Below are 17,068 nucleotides of genomic sequence, written 5' to 3' on the forward strand. Positions count from 1 at the left end.
CCAACGTGAATTTTTCAACTCCAATTGAATTGTATGCGAAGGATATCGACTCACAGAGCACAAAAATGTATTTTTTATAAGTTTTGGACTTGTAGTTTTGTTTTAAGAGAATTTTGAATTTTGCAAGTTTCATAGTGTTTAGACGCTTGGTTAACGAGATATGACGATTTAAACATTTTTAAAAGTGATTTTCTCCAACGTGAATTTTTCAACTCCAATTGAATTGTATGCGAAGGATATCGACTCACAGAGCACAAAAATGTATTTTTTATAAGTTTTGGACTTGTAGTTTTGTTTTTAGAGAATTTTGAATTTTGCAAGTTTCATAGTGTTTAGACGCTTGGTTAACGAGATATGACGATTTAAACATTTTTAAAAGTGATTTTCTCCAAACGTGAATTTTTCAACTCCAATTGAATTGTATGTGAAGGATATCGACTCACAGAGCACAAAAATGTATTTTTTATAAGTTTTGGACTTGTAGTTTTGTTTTTAGAGAATTTTGAATTTTGCAAGTTTCATAGTGTTTAGACGCTTGGTTAACGAGATATGACGATTTAAACATTTTTAAAAGTGATTTTCTCCAAACGTGAATTTTTCAACTCCAATTGAATTGTATGCGAAGGATATCGACTCACAGAGCACAAAAATGTATTTTTTATAAGTTTTGGACTTGTAGTTTTGTTTTTAGAGAATTTTGAATTTTGCAAGTTTCATAGTGTTTAGACGCTTGGTTAACGAGATATGACGATTTAAACATTTTTAAAAGTGATTTTCTCCAAACGTGAATTTTTCAACTCCAATTGAATTGTATGCGAAGGATATCGACTCACAGAGCACAAAAATGTATTTTTTATAAGTTTTGGACTTGTAGTTTTGTTTTTAGAGAATTTTGAATTTTGCAAGTTTCATAGTGTTTAGACGCTTGGTTAACGAGATATGACGATTTAAACATTTTTAAAAGTGATTTTCTCCAAACGTGAATTTTTCAACTCCAATTGAATTGTATGCGAAGGATATCGACTCACAGAGCACAAAAATGTATTTTTTATAAGTTTTGGACTTGTAGTTTTGTTTTTAGAGAATTTTGAATTTTGCAAGTTTCATAGTGTTTAGACGCTTGGTTAACGAGATATGACGATTTAAACATTTTTAAAAGTGATTTTCTCCAAACGTGAATTTTTCAACTCCAATTGAATTGTATGCGAAGGATATCGATTCACAGAGCACAAAAATGTATTTTTTATAAGTTTTGGACTTGTAGTTTTGTTTTTAGAGAATTTTGAATTTTGCAAGTTTCATAGTGTTTAGACGCTTGGTTAACGAGATATGACGATTTAAACATTTTTAAAAGTGATTTTCTCCAAACGTGAATTTTTCAACTCCAATTGAATTGTATGCGAAATATATCGACTCACAGAGCACAAAAATGTATTTTTTATAAGTTTTGGACTTGTAGTTTTGTTTTTAGAGAATTTTGAATTTTGCAAGTTTCATAGTGTTTAGACGCTTGGTTAACGAGATATGACGATTTAAACATTTTTAAAAGTGATTTTCTCCAAACGTGAATTTTTTAACTCCAATTGAATTGTATGCGAAGGATATCGATTCACAGAGCACAAAAATGTATTTTTTATAAGTTTTGGACTTGTAGTTTTGTTTTTAGAGAATTTTGAATTTTGCAAGTTTCATAGTGTTTAGACGCTTGGTTAACGAGATATGACGATTTAAACATTTTTAAAAGTGATTTTCTCCAAACGTGAATTTTTCAACTCCAATTGAATTGTATGCGAAATATATCGACTCACAGAGCACAAAAATGTATTTTTTATAAGTTTTGGACTTGTAGTTTTGTTTTTAGAGAATTTTGAATTTTGCAAGTTTCATAGTGTTTAGACGCTTGGTTAACGAGATATGACGATTTAAACATTTTTAAAAGTGATTTTCTCCAAACGTGAATTTTTCAACTCCAATTGAATTGTATGTGAAGGATATCGATTCACAGAGCACAAAAATGTATTTTTTATAAGTTTTGGACTTGTAGTTTTGTTTTTAGAGAATTTTGAATTTTGCAAGTTTCATAGTGTTTAGACGCTTGGTTAACGAGATATGACGATTTAAACATTTTTAAAAGTGATTTTCTCCAAACGTGAATTTTTCAACTCCAATTGAATTGTATGCGAAGGATATCGACTCACAGAGCACAAAAATGTATTTTTTATAAGTTTTGGACTTGTAGTTTTGTTTTTAGAGAATTTTGAATTTTGCAAGTTTCATAGTGTTTAGACGCTTGGTTAACGAGATATGACGATTTAAACATTTTTAAAAGTGATTTTCTCCAAACGTGAATTTTTCAACACCAATTGAATTGTATGTGAAGGATATCGACTCACAGAGCACAAAAATGTATTTTTTATAAGTTTTGGACTTGTAGTTTTGTTTTTAGAGAATTTTGAATTTTGCAAGTTTCATAGTGTTTAGACGCTTGGTTAACGAGATATGACGATTTAAACATTTTTAAAAGTGATTTTCTCCAAACGTGAATTTTTCAACTCCAATTGAATTGTATGCGAAGGATATCGACTCACAGAGCACAAAAATGTATTTTTTATAAGTTTTGGACTTGTAGTTTTGTTTTTAGAGAATTTTGAATTTTGCAAGTTTCATAGTGTTTAGACGCTTGGTTAACGAGATATGACGATTTAAACATTTTTAAAAGTGATTTTCTCCAAACGTAAATTTTTCAACTCCAATTGAATTGTATGTGAAGGATATCGACTCACAGAGCACAAAAATGTATTTTTTATAAGTTTTGGACTTGTAGTTTTGTTTTTAGAGAATTTTGAATTTTGCAAGTTTCATAGTGTTTAGACGCTTGGTTAACGAGATATGACGATTTAAACATTTTTAAAAGTGATTTTCTCCAAACGTGAATTTTTCAACTCCAATTGAATTGTATGCGAAGGATATCGACTCACAGAGCACAAAAATGTATTTTTTATAAGTTTTGGACTTGTAGTTTTGTTTTTAGAGAATTTTGAATTTTGCAAGTTTCATAGTGTTTAGACGCTTGGTTAACGAGATATGACGATTTAAACATTTTTAAAAGTGATTTTCTCCAAACGTGAATTTTTCAACTCCAATTGAATTGTATGCGAAGGATATCGACTCACAGAGAACAAAAATGTATTTTTTATAAGTTTTGGACTTGTAGTTTTGTTTTTAGAGAATTTTGAATTTTGCAAGTTTCATAGTGTTTAGACGCTTGGTTAACGAGATATGACGATTTAAACATTTTTAAAAGTGATTTTCTCCAAACGTGAATTTTTCAACTCCAATTGAATTGTATGTGAAGGATATCGACTCACAGAGCACAAAAATGTATTTTTTATAAGTTTTGGACTTGTAGTTTTGTTTTTAGAGAATTTTGAATTTTGCAAGTTTCATAGTGTTTAGACGCTTGGTTAACGAGATATGACGATTTAAACATTTTTAAAAGTGATTTTCTCCAAACGTGAATTTTTCAACTCCAATTGAATTGTATGCGAAGGATATCGACTCACAGAGCACAAAAATGTATTTTTTATAAGTTTTGGACTTGTAGTTTTGTTTTTAGAGAATTTTGAATTTTGCAAGTTTCATAGTGTTTAGACGCTTGGTTGACGAGATATGACGATTTAAACATTTTTAAAAGTGATTTTCTCCAAACGTGAATTTTTCAACTCCAATTGAATTGTATGCGAAGGATATCGACTCACAGAGCACAAAAATGTATTTTTTATAAGTTTTGGACTTGTAGTTTTGTTTTTAGAGAATTTTGAATTTTGAAAGTTTCATAGTGTTTAGACGCTTGGTTAACGAGATATGACGATTTAAACATTTTTAAAAGTGATTTTCTCCAAACGTGAATTTTTCAACTCCAATTGAATTGTATGTGAAGGATATCGACTCACAGAGCACAAAAATGTATTTTTTATAAGTTTTGGACTTGTAGTTTTGTTTTTAGAGAATTTTGAATTTTGCAAGTTTCATAGTGTTTAGACGCTTGGCTAACGAGATATGACGATTTAAACATTTTTAAAAGTGATTTTCTCCAAACGTGAATTTTTCAACTCCAATTGAATTGTATGCGAAGGATATCGACTCACAGAGCACAAAAATGTATTTTTTATAAGTTTTGGACTTGTAGTTTTGTTTTTAGAGAATTTTGAATTTTGCAAGTTTCATAGTGTTTAGACGCTTGGTTAACGAGATATGACGATTTAAACATTTTTAAAAGTGATTTTCTCCAAACGTGAATTTTTCAACTCCAATTGAATTGTATGCGAAGGATATCGACTCACAGAGCACAAAAATGTATTTTTTATAAGTTTTGGACTTGTAGTTTTGTTTTTAGAGAATTTTGAATTTTGCAAGTTTCATAGTGTTTAGACGCTTGGCTAACGAGATATGACGATTTAAACATTTTTAAAAGTGATTTTCTCCAAACGTGAATTTTTCAACTCCAATTGAATTGTATGCGAAGGATATCGACTCACAGAGCACAAAAATGTATTTTTTATAAGTTTTGGACTTGTAGTTTTGTTTTTAGAGAATTTTGAATTTTGCAAGTTTCATAGTGTTTAGTCCCAGTTTGTTCACACTCGATTATCTTTTAATCAAGGATTTTTCTATGGAATAATCCTTGATTAAAAGATAATCGACTGTGAACAAACTGGCCCTTAGACGCTTGGTTAACGAGATATGACGATTTAAACATTTTTAAAAGTGATTTTCTCCAAACGTGAATTTTTCAACTCCAATTGAATTGTATGCGAAGGATATCGACTCACAGAGCACAAAAATGTAGTTTTTATAAGTTTTGGACTTGTAGTTTTGTTTTTTAGAGAATTTTGAATTTTGCAAGTTTCATAGTGTTTAGACGCTTGGTTAACGAGATATGACGATTTAAACATTTTTAAAAGTGATTTTCTCCAAACGTGAATTTTTCAACTCCAATTGAATTGTATGCGAAGGATATCGACTCACAGAGCACAAAAATGTATTTTTTATAAGTTTTGGACTTGTAGTTTTGTTTTTAGAGAATTTTGAATTTTGCAAGTTTCATAGTGTTTAGACGCTTGGTTAACGAGATATGACGATTTAAACATTTTTAAAAGTGATTTTCTCCAAACGTGAATTTTTCAACTCCAATTGAATTGTATGCGAAGGATATCGACTCACAGAGCACAAAAATGTATTTTTTATAAGTTTTGGACTTGTAGTTTTGTTTTTAGAGAATTTTGAATTTTGCAAGTTTCATAGTGTTTAGACGCTTGGTTAACGAGATATGACGATTTAAACATTTTTAAAAGTGATTTTCTCCAAACGTGAATTTTTCAACTCCAATTGAATTGTATGCGAAGGATATCGACTCACAGAGCACAAAAATGTATTTTTTATAAGTTTTGGACTTGTAGTTTTGTTTTTAGAGAATTTTGAATTTTGCAAGTTTCATAGTGTTTAGACGCTTGGTTAACGAGATATGACGATTTAAACATTTTTAAAAGTGATTTTCTCCAAACGTGAATTTTTCAACTCCAATTGAATTGTATGCGAAGGATATCGACTCACAGAGAACAAAAATGTATTTTTTATAAGTTTTGGACTTGTAGTTTTGTTTTTAGAGAATTTTGAATTTTGCAAGTTTCATAGTGTTTAGACGCTTGGTTAACGAGATATGACGATTTAAACATTTTTAAAAGTGATTTTCTCCAAACGTGAATTTTTCAACTCCAATTGAATTGTATGTGAAGGATATCGACTCACAGAGCACAAAAATGTATTTTTTTATAAGTTTTGGACTTGTAGTTTTGTTTTTAGAGAATTTTGAATTTTGCAAGTTTCATAGTGTTTAGACGCTTGGTTAACGAGATATGACGATTTAAACATTTTTAAAAGTGATTTTCTCCAAACGTGAATTTTTCAACTCCAATTGAATTGTATGCGAAGGATATCGACTCACAGAGCACAAAAATGTATTTTTTATAAGTTTTGGACTTGTAGTTTTGTTTTTAGAGAATTTTGAATTTTGCAAGTTTCATAGTGTTTAGACGCTTGGTTAACGAGATATGACGATTTAAACATTTTTAAAAGTGATTTTCTCCAAACGTGAATTTTTCAACTCCAATTGAATTGTATGCGAAGGATATCGACTCACAGAGCACAAAAATGTATTTTTTATAAGTTTTGGACTTGTAGTTTTGTTTTTAGAGAATTTTGAATTTTGAAAGTTTCATAGTGTTTTAGACGCTTGGTTAACGAGATATGACGATTTAAACATTTTTAAAAGTGATTTTCTCCAAACGTGAATTTTTCAACTCCAATTGAATTGTATGTGAAGGATATCGACTCACAGAGCACAAAAATGTATTTTTTATAAGTTTTGGACTTGTAGTTTTGTTTTTAGAGAATTTTGAATTTTGCAAGTTTCATAGTGTTTAGACGCTTGGCTAACGAGATATGACGATTTAAACATTTTTAAAAGTGATTTTTTCCAAACGTGAATTTTTCAACTCCAATTGAATTGTATGCGAAGGATATCGACTCACAGAGCACAAAAATGTATTTTTTATAAGTTTTGGACTTGTAGTTTTGTTTTTAGAGAATTTTGAATTTTGCAAGTTTCATAGTGTTTAGACGCTTGGTTAACGAGATATGACGATTTAAAACATTTTTAAAAGTGATTTTCTCCAAACGTGAATTTTTCAACTCCAATTGAATTGTATGTGAAGGATATCGACTCACAGAGCACAAAAATGTATTTTTTATAAGTTTTGGACTTGTAGTTTTGTTATTAGAGAATTTTGAATTTTGCAAGTTTCATAGTGTTTAGACGCTTGGTTAACGAGATATGACGATTTAAACATTTTTAAAAGTGATTTTCTCCAAACGTGAATTTTTCAACTCCAATTGAATTGTATGCGAAGGATATCGACTCACAGAGCACAAAAATGTATTTTTTATAAGTTTTGGACTTGTAGTTTTGTTTTTAGAGAATTTTGAATTTTGCAAGTTTCATAGTGTTTAGACGCTTGGTTAACGAGATATGACGATTTAAACATTTTTAAAAGTGATTTTCTCCAAACGTGAATTTTTCAACTCCAATTGAATTGTATGCGAAGGATATCGACTCACAGAGCACAAAAATGTATTTTTTATAAGTTTTGGACTTGTAGTTTTGTTTTTAGAGAATTTTGAATTTTGCAAGTTTCATAGTGTTTAGACGCTTGGTTAACGAGATATGACGATTTAAACATTTTTAAAAGTGATTTTCTCCAAACGTGAATTTTTCAACTCCAATTGAATTGTATGCGAAGGATATCGATTCACAGAGCACAAAAATGTATTTTTTATAAGTTTTGGACTTGTAGTTTTGTTTTTAGAGAATTTTGAATTTTGCAAGTTTCATAGTGTTTAGACGCTTGGTTAACGAGATATGACGATTTAAACATTTTTAAAAGTGATTTTCTCCAAACGTGAATTTTTCAACTCAAATTGAATTGTATGCGAAGGATATCGACTCACAGAGCACAAAAATGTATTTTTTATAAGTTTTGGACTTGTAGTTTTGTTTTTAGAGAATTTTGAATTTTGCAAGTTTCATAGTGTTTAGACGCTTGGTTAACGAGATATGACGATTTAAACATTTTTAAAAGTGATTTTCTCCAAACGTGAATTTTTCAACTCCAATTGAATTGTATGTGAAGGATATCGACTCACAGAGCACAAAAATGTATTTTTTATAAGTTTTGGACTTGTAGTTTTGTTTTTAGAGAATTTTGAATTTTGCAAGTTTCATAGTGTTTAGACGCTTGGTTAACGAGATATGACGATTTAAACATTTTTAAAAGTGATTTTCTCCAAACGTGAATTTTTCAACTCCAATTGAATTGTATGCGAAGGATATCGACTCACAGAGCACAAAAATGTATTTTTTATAATTTTTGGACTTGTAGTTTTGTTTTTAGAGAATTTTGAATTTTGCAAGTTTCATAGTGTTTAGACGCTTGGTTAACGAGATATGACGATTTAAACATTTTTAAAAGTGATTTTCTCCAAACGTGAATTTTTCAACTCCAATTGAATTGTATGCGAAGGATATCGACTCACAGAGCACAAAAATGTATTTTTTATAAGTTTTGGACTTGTAGTTTTGTTTTTAGAGAATTTTGAATTTTGCAAGTTTCATAGTGTTTAGACGCTTGGTTAACGAGATATGACGATTTAAACATTTTTAAAAGTGATTTTCTCCAAACGTGAATTTTTCAACTCCAATTGAATTGTATGCGAAGGATATCGACTCACAGAGCACAAAAATGTATTTTTTATAAGTTTTGGACTTGTAGTTTTGTTTTTAGAGAATTTTGAATTTTGCAAGTTTCATAGTGTTTAGACGCTTGGTTAACGAGATATGACGATTTAAACATTTTTAAAAGTGATTTTCTCCAAACGTGAATTTTTCAACTCCAATTGAATTGTATGTGAAGGATATCGACTCACAGAGCACAAAAATGTATTTTTTATAAGTTTTGGACTTGTAGTTTTGTTATTAGAGAATTTTGAATTTTGCAAGTTTCATAGTGTTTAGACGCTTGGTTAACGAGATATGACGATTTAAACATTTTTAAAAGTGATTTTCTCCAAACGTGAATTTTTCAACTCCAATTGAATTGTATGCGAAGGATATCGACTCACAGAGCACAAAAATGTATTTTTTATAAGTTTTGGACTTGTAGTTTTGTTTTTAGAGAATTTTGAATTTTGCAAGTTTCATAGTGTTTAGACGCTTGGTTAACGAGATATGACGATTTAAACATTTTTAAAAGTGATTTTCTCCAAACGTGAATTTTTCAACTCCAATTGAATTGTATGCGAAGGATATCGACTCACAGAGCACAAAAATGTATTTTTTATAAGTTTTGGGCTTGTAGTTTTGTTTTTAGAGAATTTTGAATTTTGCAAGTTTCATTGTGTTTAGACGCTTGGTTAACGAGATATGACGATTTAAACATTTTTAAAAGTGATTTTCTCCAAACGTGAATTTTTCAACTCCAATTGAATTGTATGCGAAGGATATCGACTCACAGAGCACAAAAATGTATTTTTTATAAGTTTTGGACTTGTAGTTTTGTTTTTAGAGAATTTTGAATTTTGCAAGTTTCATAGTGTTTAGACGCTTGGTTAACGAGATATGACGATTTAAACATTTTTAAAAGTGATTTTCTCCAAACGTGAATTTTTTCAACTCCAATTGAATTGTATGCGAAGGATATCGACTCACAGAGCACAAAAATGTATTTTTTATAAGTTTTGGACTTGTAGTTTTGTTTTTAGAGAATTTTGAATTTTGCAAGTTTCATAGTGTTTAGACGCTTGGTTAACGAGATATGACGATTTAAACATTTTTAAAAGTGATTTTCTCCAAACGTGAATTTTTCAACTCCAATTGAATTGTATGTGAAGGATATCGACTCACAGAGCACAAAAATGTATTTTTTATAAGTTTTGGACTTGTAGTTTTGTTTTTAGAGAATTTTGAATTTTGCAAGTTTCATAGTGTTTAGACGCTTGGTTAACGAGATATGACGATTTAAACATTTTTAAAAGTGATTTTCTCTAAACGTGAATTTTTCAACTCCAATTGAATTGTATGCGAAGGATATCGACTCACAGAGCACAAAAATTTATTTTTTATAAGTTTTGGACTTGTAGTTTTGTTTTTAGAGAATTTTGAATTTTGCAAGTTTCATAGTGTTTAGACGCTTGGTTAACGAGATATGACGATTTAAACATTTTTAAAAGTGATTTTCTCCAAACGTGAATTTTTCAACTCCAATTGAATTGTATGCGAAGGATATCGATTCACAGAGCACAAAAATGTATTTTTTATAAGTTTTGGACTTGTAGTTTTGTTTTTAGAGAATTTTGAATTTTGCAAGTTTCATAGTGTTTAGACGCTTGGTTAACGAGATATGACGATTTAAACATTTTTAAAAGTGATTTTCTCCAAACGTGAATTTTTCAACTCCAATTGAATTGTATGCGAAGGATATCGACTCACAGAGCACAAAAATGTATTTTTTATAAGTTTTGGACTTGTAGTTTTGTTTTTAGAGAATTTTGAATTTTGCAAGTTTCATAGTGTTTAGACGCTTGGTTAACGAGATATGACGATTTAAACATTTTTAAAAGTGATTTTCTCCAAACGTGAATTTTTCAACTCCAATTGAATTGTATGTGAAGGATATCGACTCACAGAGCACAAAAATGTATTTTTTATAAGTTTTGGACTTGTAGTTTTGTTTTTAGAGAATTTTGAATTTTGCAAGTTTCATAGTGTTTAGACGCTTGGTTAACGAGATATGACGATTTAAACATTTTTAAAAGTGATTTTCTCCAAACGTGAATTTTTCAACTCCAATTGAATTGTATGCGAAGGATATCGACTCACAGAGCACAAAAATGTATTTTTTATAAGTTTTGGACTTGTAGTTTTGTTTTTTAGAGAATTTTGAATTTTGCAAGTTTCATAGTGTTTAGACGCTTGGTTAACGAGATATGACGATTTAAACATTTTTAAAAGTGATTTTCTCCAAACGTGAATTTTTCAACTCCAATTGAATTGTATGCGAAGGATATCGACTCACAGAGCACAAAAATGTATTTTTTATAAGTTTTGGACTTGTAGTTTTGTTTTTAGAGAATTTTGAATTTTGCAAGTTTCATAGTGTTTAGACGCTTGGTTAACGAGATATGACGATTTAAACATTTTTAAAAGTGATTTTCTCCAAACGTGAATTTTTCAACTCCAATTGAATTGTATGCGAAGGATATCGACTCACAGAGCACAAAAAATGTATTTTTTATAAGTTTTGGACTTGTAGTTTTGTTTTTAGAGAATTTTGAATTTTGCAAGTTTCATAGTGTTTAGACGCTTGGTTAACGAGATATGACGATTTAAACATTTTTAAAAGTGATTTTCTCCAAACGTGAATTTTTCAACTCCAATTGAATTGTATGCGAAGGATATCGACTCACAGAGCACAAAAATGTATTTTTTATAAGTTTTGGACTTGTAGTTTTGTTTTTAGAGAATTTTGAATTTTGCAAGTTTCATAGTGTTTAGACGCTTGGTTAACGAGATATGACGATTTAAACATTTTTAAAAGTGATTTTCTCCAAACGTGAATTTTTCAACTCCAATTGAATTGTATGCGAAGGATATCGACTCACAGAGCACAAAAATGTATTTTTTATAAGTTTTGGACTTGTAGTTTTGTTTTTAGAGAATTTTGAATTTTGCAAGTTTCATAGTGTTTAGACGCTTGGTTAACGAGATATGACGATTTAAACATTTTTAAAAGTGATTTTCTCCAAACGTGAATTTTTCAACTCCAATTGAATTGTATGCGAAGGATATCGACTCACAGAGCACAAAAATGTATTTTTTATAAGTTTTGGACTTGTAGTTTTGTTTTTAGAGAATTTTGAATTTTGCAAGTTTCATAGTGTTTAGACGCTTGGTTAACGAGATATGACGATTTAAACATTTTTAAAAGTGATTTTCTCCAAACGTGAATTTTTCAACTCCAATTGAATTGTATGCGAAGGATATCGACTCACAGAGCACAAAAATGTATTTTTTATAAGTTTTGGACTTGTAGTTTTTGTTTTTAGAGAATTTTGAATTTTGCAAGTTTCATAGTGTTTAGACGCTTGGTTAACGAGATATGACGATTTAAACATTTTTAAAAGTGATTTTCTCCAAACGTGAATTTTTCAACTCCAATTGAATTGTATGCGAAGGATATCGACTCACAGAGCACAAAAATGTATTTTTTATAAGTTTTGGACTTGTAGTTTTGTTTTTAGAGAATTTTGAATTTTGCAAGTTTCATAGTGTTTAGACGCTTGGTTAACGAGATATGACGATTTAAACATTTTTAAAAGTGATTTTCTCCAAACGTGAATTTTTCAACTCCAATTGAATTGTATGCGAAGGATATCGACTCACAGAGCACAAAAATGTATTTTTTATAAGTTTTGGACTTGTAGTTTTTGTTTTTAGAGAATTTTGAATTTTGCAAGTTTCATAGTGTTTAGACGCTTGGTTAACGAGATATGACGATTTAAACATTTTTAAAAGTGATTTTCTCCAAACGTGAATTTTTCAACTCCAATTGAATTGTATGCGAAGGATATCGACTCACAGAGCACAAAAATGTATTTTTTATAAGTTTTGGACTTGTAGTTTTGTTTTTAGAGAATTTTGAATTTTGCAAGTTTCATAGTGTTTAGACGCTTGGTTAACGAGATATGACGATTTAAACATTTTTAAAAGTGATTTTCTCCAAACGTGAATTTTTCAACTCCAATTGAATTGTATGCGAAGGATATCGACTCACAGAGCACAAAAATGTATTTTTTATAAGTTTTGGACTTGTAGTTTTGTTTTTAGAGAATTTTGAATTTTGCAAGTTTCATAGTGTTTAGACGCTTGGTTAACGAGATATGACGATTTAAACATTTTTAAAAGTGATTTTCTCCAAACGTGAATTTTTCAACTCCAATTGAATTGTATGTGAAGGATATCGACTCACAGAGCACAAAAATGTATTTTTTATAAGTTTTGGACTTGTAGTTTTGTTTTTAGAGAATTTTGAATTTTGCAAGTTTCATAGTGTTTAGACGCTTGGTTAACGAGATATGACGATTTAAACATTTTTAAAAGTGATTTTCTCCAAACGTGAATTTTTCAACTCCAATTGAATTGTATGCGAAGGATATCGACTCACAGAGCACAAAAATGTATTTTTTATAAGTTTTGGACTTGTAGTTTTGTTTTTAGAGAATTTTGAATTTTGCAAGTTTCATAGTGTTTAGACGCTTGGTTAACGAGATATGACGATTTAAACATTTTTAAAAGTGATTTTCTCCAAACGTGAATTTTTCAACTCCAATTGAATTGTATGCGAAGGATATCGACTCACAGAGCACAAAAATGTATTTTTTATAAGTTTTGGACTTGTAGTTTTGTTTTTAGAGAATTTTGAATTTTGCAAGTTTCATAGTGTTTAGACGCTTGGTTAACGAGATATGACGATTTAAACATTTTTAAAAGTGATTTTCTCCAAACGTGAATTTTTCAACTCCAATTGAATTGTATGTGAAGGATATCGACTCACAGAGCACAAAAATGTATTTTTTATAAGTTTTGGACTTGTAGTTTTGTTTTTAGAGAATTTTGAATTTTGCAAGTTTCATAGTGTTTAGACGCTTGGTTAACGAGATATGACGATTTAAACATTTTTAAAAGTGATTTTCTAGAAACGTGAATTTTTCAACTCCAATTGAATTGTATGCGAAGGATATCGACTCACAGAGCACAAAAATGTATTTTTTATAAGTTTTTGGACTTGTAGTTTTGTTTTTAGAGAATTTTGAATTTTGCAAGTTTCATAGTGTTTAGACGCTTGGTTAACGAGATATGACGATTTAAACATTTTTAAAAGTGATTTTCTCCAAACGTGAATTTTTCAACTCCAATTGAATCGTATGCGAAGGATGACGACTCACAGAGCACAAAAATGTATTTTTTATAAGTTTTGGACTTGTAGTTTTGTTTTTAGAGAATTTTGAATTTTGCAAGTTTCATAGTGTTTAGACGCTTGGTTAACGAGATATGACGATTTAAACATTTTTAAAAGTGATTTTCTCCAAACGTGAATTTTTCAACTCCAATTGAATTGTATGCGAAGGATATCGACTCACAGAGCACAAAAATGTATTTTTTATAAGTTTTGGACTTGTAGTTTTGTTTTTAAAGAATTTTGAATTTTGCAAGTTTCATAGTGTTTAGACGCTTGGTTAACGAGATATGACGATTTAAACATTTTTAAAAGTGATTTTCTCCAAACGTGAATTTTTCAACTCCAATTGAATTGTATGCGAAGGATATCGACTCACAGAGCACAAAAATGTATTTTTTATAAGTTTTGGACTTGTAGTTTTGTTTTTAGAGAATTTTGAATTTTGCAAGTTTCATAGTGTTTAGACGCTTGGTTAACGAGATATGACGATTTAAACATTTTTAAAAGTGATTTTCTCCAAACGTGAATTTTTCAACTCCAATTGAATTGTATGCGAAGGATATCGACTCACAGAGCACAAAAATGTATTTTTTATAAGTTTTGGACTTGTAGTTTTGTTTTTAGAGAATTTTGAATTTTGAATTTTGCAAGTTTCATAGTGTTTAGACGCTTGGTTAACGAGATATGACGATTTAAACATTTTTAAAAGTGATTTTCTCCAAACGTGAATTTTTCAACTCCAATTGAATTGTATGCGAAGGATATTGACTCACAGAGCACAAAAATGTATTTTTTATAAGTTTTGGACTTGTAGTTTTGTTTTTAGAGAATTTTGAATTTTGCAAGTTTCATAGTGTTTAGACGCTTGGTTAACGAGATATGACGATTTAAACATTTTTAAAAGGGATTTTCTCCAAACGTGAATTTTTCAACTCCAATTGAATTGTATGCGAAGGATATCGACTCACAGAGCACAAAAATGTATTTTTTATAAGTTTTGGACTTGTAGTTTTGTTTTTAGAGAATTTTGAATTTTGCAAGTTTCATAGTGTTTAGACGCTTGGTTAACGAGATATGACGATTTAAACATTTTTAAAAGTGATTTTCTCCAAACGTGAATTTTTCAACTCCAATTGAATTGTATGCGAAGGATATCGACTCACAGAGCACAAAAATGTATTTTTTATAAGTTTTGGACTTGTAGTTTTGTTTTTAGAGAATTTTGAATTTTGCAAGTTTCATAGTGTTTAGACGCTTGGTTAACGAGATATGACGATTTAAACATTTTTAAAAGTGATTTTCTCCAAACGTGAATTTTTCAACTCCAATTGAATTGTATGCGAAGGATATCGACTCACAGAGCACAAAAATGTATTTTTTATAAGTTTTGGACTTGTAGTTTTGTTTTTAGAGAATTTTGAATTTTGCAAGTTTCATAGTGTTTAGACGCTTGGTTAACGAGATATGACGATTTAAACATTTTTAAAAGTGATTTTCTCCAAACGTGAATTTTTCAACTCCAATTGAATTGTATGCGAAGGATATCGACTCACAGAGTACAAAAATGTATTTTTTATAAGTTTTGGACTTGTAGTTTTGTTTTTAGAGAATTTTGAATTTTGCAAGTTTCATAGTGTTTAGACGCTTGGTTAACGAGATATGACGATTTAAACATTTTTAAAAGTGATTTTCTCCAAACGTGAATTTTTCAACTCCAATTGAATTGTATGCGAAGGATATCGACTCACAGAGCACAAAAATGTATTTTTTATAAGTTTTGGACTTGTAGTTTTGTTTTTAGAGAATTTTGAATTTTGCAAGTTTCATAGTGTTTAGACGCTTGGTTAACGAGATATGACGATTTAAACATTTTTAAAAGTGATTTTCTCCAAACGTGAATTTTTCAACTCCAATTGAATTGTATGTGAAGGATATCGACTCACAGAGCACAAAAATGTATTTTTTATAAGTTTTGGACTTGTAGTTTTGTTTTTAGAGAATTTTGAATTTTGCAAGTTTCATAGTGTTTAGACGCTTGGTTAACGAGATATGACGATTTAAACATTTTTAAAAGTGATTTTCTCCAAACGTGAATTTTTCAACTCCAATTGAATTGTATGCGAAGGATATCGACTCACAGAGCACAAAAATGTATTTTTTATAAGTTTTGGACTTGTAGTTTTGTTTTTAGAGAATTTTGAATTTTGCAAGTTTCATAGTGTTTAGACGCTTGGTTAACGAGATATGACGATTTAAACATTTTTAAAAGTGATTTTCTCCAAACGTGAATTTTTCAACTCCAATTGAATTGTATGCGAAGGATATCGACTCACAGAGCACAAAAATGTATTTTTTATAAGTTTTGGACTTGTAGTTTTGTTTTTAGAGAATTTTGAATTTTGCAAGTTTCATAGTGTTTAGACGCTTGGTTAACGAGATATGACGATTTAAACATTTTTAAAAGTGATTTTCTCCAAACGTGAATTTTTCAACTCCAATTGAATTGTATGCGAAGGATATCGACTCACAGAGCACAAAATTGTATTTTTTATAAGTTTTGGACTTGTAGTTTTGTTTTTAGAGAATTTTGAATTTTGCAAGTTTCATAGTGTTTAGACGCTTGGTTAACGAGATATGACGATTTAAACATTTTTAAAAGTGATTTTCTCCAAACGTGAATTTTTCAACTCCAATTGAATTGTATGCGAAGGATATCGACTCACAGAGCACAAAAATGTATTTTTTATAAGTTTTGGACTTGTAGTTTTGTTTTTAGAGAATTTTGAATTTTGCAAGTTTCATAGTGTTTAGACGCTTGGTTAACGAGATATGACGATTTAAACATTTTTAAAAGTGATTTTCTCCAAACGTGAATTTTTCAACTCCAATTGAATTGTATGCGAAGGATATCGACTCACAGAGCACAAAATTGTATTTTTTATAAGTTTTGGACTTGTAGTTTTGTTTTTAGAGAATTTTGAATTTTGCAAGTTTCATAGTGTTTAGACGCTTGGTTAACGAGATATGACGATTTAAACATTTTTAAAAGTGATTTTCTCCAAACGTGAATTTTTCAACTCCAAATGAATTGTATGCGAAGGATATCGACTCACAGAGCACAAAAATGTATTTTTTATAAGTTTTGGACTTGTAGTTTTGTTTTTAGAGAATTTTGAATTTTGCAAGTTTCATAGTGTTTAGACGCTTGGTTAACGAGATATGACGATTTAAACATTTTTAAAAGTGATTTTCTCCAAACGTGAATTTTTCAACTCCAATTGAATTGTATGTGAAGGATATCGACTCACAGAGCACAAAAATGTATTTTTTATAAGTTTTGGACTTGTAGTTTTGTTTTTAGAGAATTTTGAATTTTGCAAGTTTCATAGTGTTTAGACGCTTGGTTAACGAGATATGACGATTTAAACATTTTTAAA

Source organism: Episyrphus balteatus, chromosome 3 (genome assembly GCF_945859705.1).
Source record: "Episyrphus balteatus chromosome 3, idEpiBalt1.1, whole genome shotgun sequence".
In the NCBI taxonomy this organism is placed as follows: domain Eukaryota; kingdom Metazoa; phylum Arthropoda; class Insecta; order Diptera; family Syrphidae; genus Episyrphus; species Episyrphus balteatus.